A 5,446-nucleotide genomic window follows, 5' to 3' on the forward strand; every position below is an offset into this window, starting at 1 on the left:
AGCGCTCCTGAAGCTTGCTGGAGTCGCGGCTCCCGCAAATCAGGCTGCAGGAGGGGCTGCTCGGGGAAGGGAAGGGCCCTTGTTTGCTTTCTTAGGAGAGTTGTTTCTCCCCTTGTAGATGGGGCATAGCAATTTTAGCCTTAGCGTTGGAAAGCAGCTGCCAATGGCAATGGAGCGTTTTTGACAAGAGAGTGGCATCAACTGTGAGTGATGGTGTGGCTGGGTGGGTAACCGGATGATCCCTTGGGCAGAGTCCTGGGCTACCGCTCGGCTGTCATCCAGGCAGCCTTCACTGGGAGCAGGCCCTCTGATTTGGGATTTTTTGGGCAAGATTCAATAAGATCATTGGAAAAAAAAAAACAAACCCACATTTCATCCCAGCACCTCGGGACCTGCAGCACAACCGGCTCCAGCCTGGCACAGCACAGGATGCTACCTGGTGCGGCTGGGGGGCCGCGGAAAAAATCCCAGCACAGTGTGTGTCCCCAGGGTCACAGAGCTGGCTTCAAGCCACTGAAGATGCTGCAGGGAAGAGCTTGGATTTCTCCGCACGTGTCGGAAGGGCTGGAGTTATTTGCTAGCAGAGGCTTTACAAATCCCATGCATAATTCAGCTACTGCTGTACAAATCATCCGGCTAGTAAAAGCCTTTCTGGAAAGCACGGCTTGATCGCAACAAACTTTGACCTAAATGTGCCGCAGCCGACAGCCCTGTATGGCGGGTTTTAAACTTTTGCCGTCACTTCCTTCTGAGAGGCGAAGTGAATCTAGGTCACCCCCCCTTGTTTGTTTGTAACGAGGCTCATTCTGGTTTCATTCATGTTGCATCCTCGAGTTTGAGATGGGGGGAAAAAACAGGAGATTTGAAACAGCATGTCAGCCTCAAAGTCACTTTTCTTAAATCCCATCTCGGAGCAAAGGAAGTGGTTTGATGTTGTGTCCCAAGGCAACACTGATGGTGTCATTTAATATTCAGGGTACGAAAAGAATACAAAGTTTTCCTTCTTTCCCTTTTTATTTAGATTTGCAGCGTTAAACGGTTGAGCTGAATGAACAGGCCTGTGTACCCGGCTGTTTGAGCCTTTAACAAAAAAGCCTGTTCTGGGCGAGGGAGCTGTGCGCTCTGCGTGAGGCTGCTGCTTCAGGGACAAAGAGGGGAAGTGGCTGAACACGAGGTTAGCAGTTTGTCTGGAGTTTCCATGCAAGCACGATGGCATAAATAGAGCCGCTTGTTTGTTGATCTCTTCTGCGATGGCAGCTCAGGACAAGCTGCTGTATTCATCTATTTATTGCTGAGGAAAGTAGTGCTTTTTTTTCCCCCAAGACTGGGATTCTCTTATACCATGCACAGTACAGCTGGGCTGCCTCTGCAGTAAATAGCTGTGCCGTCCAAATGGACATGGGAAAAGTCTGTGAGAGAGGAACTACTGCTGTATGTGCTTGGCTAGAGAGTCGCGGGCAGATAACGGTGATTCCCCCTTTGGTAAGGGTTTGGAAATAACTCTGCCTCCTGGCTATGCGATGTGTTTAAGGGCAGAATTGAGACAAGGAGGGGGAAAAAAGATGTTGGTCCTTATTTTGAAGATAACAGCCATGATGCATGGAGGGACTAAAAGGCTTATTTTAGCTATGTTTTTCAGCTTGAGGGGTCTAAGACCATGCCAAGGAATTAACCTCCGTCAGATGGGGTCTAGACCAGAATCTTACACAAGAAAAACAGGCCGTGCTGAAAAGGCACATGCTGAAGCTCTCCAACACCTGAGCACTGCGTGGTGTTAAACCCCAGCAGGCTGCTGGTATTGATACGGGAGGCAGGAGGGACCTCTCAACCCCCATCTGGTCTGCTCAGGGGTGGAGGAAACCTGCTGTGCTCATCACCAGGAGCAGCCCGGTGCTCCTCTGCATCCTGTCCAGGGCTGAACAGTGTGGGAGCAGCCCATGTGGCAAAGGATTTATTAGCCCTTTTCTGAGTCTGCTTATGTGTCTTTCCCAAAGGCTGTTGCTTGAGTCAAAAGGCCCACTTGTTGAGGAATTACAACTTTTATTGCTGCTTTTCTCGCCGGAAATAAATATGAGTACTCAGCCAGGCTGGCGTGGTGGGAGGGGAGGGATCCAGCTTCATTCAGCATCTTTGCACTGCACGTGTGGATCCAGGGAAGAGAGAAAGTTCTCAGTGGGACACAGGCAAAGGAATCAACTGAGCGCTTTCTGCTCAGGCACCTCTATGTTAGGAATGACTTTATGCTACCAAGCTGCCTTTGCAGCTGGCAGGGAGTTATTTGCAGTGGGGAAACCACTAACCTGCCCCACGGTCTTGCCTGGTGTCTGCTTTTTGCAGGGAGGGGGTTACAGTTCAAAGAAACCTCCCCTGCACCCTGTCTGCAACTGAGTCATTCAGCGTAGAAGTTCAGGGAAAGGTTTTGCGGTGTCCTGGTTTTCTGTGTTCCTCCTTCCTTCTCACATCTCTTCCCTCCTTTGAAGCTGGACACCAAAACACCTTTGAGTGAGCTCATGTTGGGATTCTGAATTTTCCAGCCTGGTATTCCTTATCCAGCGCTAATCTATCTGTTTCTGGGGATGCTCAGGGGATGCTAATTATTTTGCTAAGTACAAAATGTTCCCCATGTCTGGCTAAAGGGAATGGGTATCTTACTGTCGCTAAGCTGGCTCCGTTAAAACGACAAGACGAATTGGCCTTAAATATGCCGAGTTCAGTATAGTAGTATTTGTGGAGAACAGCCATTATCTTTGTGTATTTGACAAAAGTTAATTGTCTCTTTGACAAAATCAGTGTAGTAGTCAGCCTGTCTCTGTATAGGAGGGGGTGGGGGGATCCTTCATTTATAAGCGATTCATTAAGTAGCATTAAACCTGTCTCTGAAGACAAAATAATCTTTTTAAAGAGGACTCAAGGTACCGAGAAGGGAGATTAATGCCTCAGCTATTTTTCAATTATGCAAGCTTTCATTTATTATAGTATACCTAGATTAACTCTTACTAAGCTGCATGCTTTGGTAGGTAGGGTTGGGAAGGGAGAGGTTCCATGCCACTGGACAGGTCCCACGCTCAGCAAGGGACAAGCGATCTCCGCACATGGCTGCGGTGACTGCTGCGAGCGACATGGCAGGAGGGTGCTGGGTGCTGCCCCTCTAAGCCTCACTGTTAGCAAAGCTATTACATTTTTGGCAAAGAAGCGTTTGAAGAACATTTATGGTGCTTTGATATTTTGCACTGATTGCATTCCTGGTCTTCCTGTTTGTGTACAGGTAGATGCCTTCCCGGGTCTGGCCTGGGTACTGAAGGGCTCTAGTTTCTGACCCTACATCTGTTGCCTTCTCCTGTGATCACATTCATGGCCCTTGCACAACTAAATGAGCCTAAATTCTTCTAACACAATGGGGGTAATTTTGCTTCAATGTGATTCACATCACAAGTTCCCGTAAAGCATAATTAAAAAGGTCTCTGCTTCCATTTTTTTTTGCCTTGCCACTGCTTCCTAGAGTACTAGCCTTTTCTTAATTGAAGCAGTGAAAAGTCCATTTAGCAGGAAGGTGGGAGGAAACAGCCTGAATATCATTCATCTAAATCACTGCACTGATGAAAACAGTTGCTCGCTACATCTATCATAATTCTTCTAAGTGTCTTAGGATAGATTAGTTCCTATAACTATGCGGATGTGCTCATGCCTGGTAGGGCTGCACAGACCTTCCCATCTAGGGCAGTTGCACTGGGCCTAGGAAGACGACTGCTTTTTGCAGGGATAGTTTATGCACCAAAAGAAGTATAACTGATGAAAAGTTTTGTGGTTTTCCAGTTGCAGCAGTTTCATAAAACGTGACCTGCCTCTTCCTTGCACTGCTGTGCTAGCAAGTTCTTTTTAAATGAGGCCAAAATATCCATCGGGCAGCTTTGGGGCTCCCGTCAGTGCCCTTGCCCCAGACAGCACCAGCACAACCCCCTGCCCTGCAGCTGGCGAAGGTCAGTGGGGTTCAGCAGTTTGCATTAATACTCTTCCCATTATTCAGTGATCAACTATGGTTTGCTATCATTAGGAAAAATCAGTTCCCTGCGGGATGTCCCGGCTTGGTGGCCTCGACAATCAAAGGGGCAGGAAAACAGCGCTAGCAGGTTTGATGCTGGCAGAAGGTGATTGTTCTGGGATCAGGTTTCCTGGAGCTCTTGAAAACTTGGGGAACTGGGGGAGAAGTGACAGCATCGCACACATCTTCAAGCAAAGTGCTCAGAAAGGCAGCTTTTTCCTTGACTTCAAACACCACCTTCATTACTTTCAAACCACATTTCTACCAGCAAGTCCAAGACACCTGCATATAAAGTTCAGGTCCTCTGAAGCCACATTCCAGTTTTCCACATCCGAAATGGATCTGAGAGCGTCTTAAAAATGGTGCAAACAGCACCAGGGCAGAGCAGCTTGAAGGGGAAAGGTGCTGGAAGGGTGCATCCATGGAAACTGCTCCTGCTCCTCTGCCGCAGGTAAGTCCTGAACACAGGCCGGCCGAAAGTCTGTGAGCAAAATCGTCTGGTGTACACAGACACACAATATTTGCAAAACTATGCAGAATTCAGTGCAGAGTGTCAACCAAGAAGCCCAAAGTAACGAAACATCAAGACAAAATCTTCTTTCTGGCAATTTGAAAATGCAGGATTTTGATCATTAACAAACAAATTTGAAACAAACCCCATTTTGTTTCAAAATTAAGTGGTCTCCAGTAATGGGGAAAGGGTAAAAAGCTGCTTAAAGCTGCTTGGCTCACTAAGTGCGGATGGGGGGGCTGGCTTTGACCCCATGCCACGGGGCTGGGGCACACCCCGTTTGCTGCTCGCGCTGCTGCTTGTGTGCTGCTGGCGCGGAAGAGGCCATCAAAGCATTTGCTTTTAGCTTTGTTAGGGACTCGCTCAACCAGGCAGTTGTAAATACTCCTGGTCGGTTTGTGTGGCCTTTGTGTTACCTCGGGCACTTTGACCTGCACACAGAGAAGTGGCTTTGGGCCAAAGCCAGGGGAGATGCTGGTGGGAGGGCGGCAGCCTCCCTCCTGGCTACAGCACAACGTCACAGCTGATCTCCACAGCCCATAAAACCTGTTTTCTGGGTTTACTTTTCTAAATAAAGCTGAGAATTCATGTGGTTGCTCTCTGCACCCGCGATCTGACCACAGGTGATTGGTCTGGTCTAGTGGAAGGTGTCCCTGCCCATGTCAGGGGGGTTGGAACTAGATGGTCTTTAAGGTCCCTTCCAACCCAAACCATTCTATGATATGATTCCATGATTCTTGCTCACGCTGGTGTGGAGTAAAGCACAAAAGGTGCCTGGAAGCCTCAGCTGCGAGGCTGGGCTGAGGGGTTTGGAAATCCCTGCGGACCGTGGCTTTTCTGTGGCTGAGGAGCATGGAAGCGGGCTGCTGAAGACAAAATTATTGCTGGGGCTTTGG

Source organism: Eurypyga helias, unplaced genomic scaffold (genome assembly GCF_000690775.1).
Source record: "Eurypyga helias isolate BGI_N326 unplaced genomic scaffold, ASM69077v1 scaffold8387, whole genome shotgun sequence".
NCBI lineage: Eukaryota > Metazoa > Chordata > Aves > Eurypygiformes > Eurypygidae > Eurypyga > Eurypyga helias.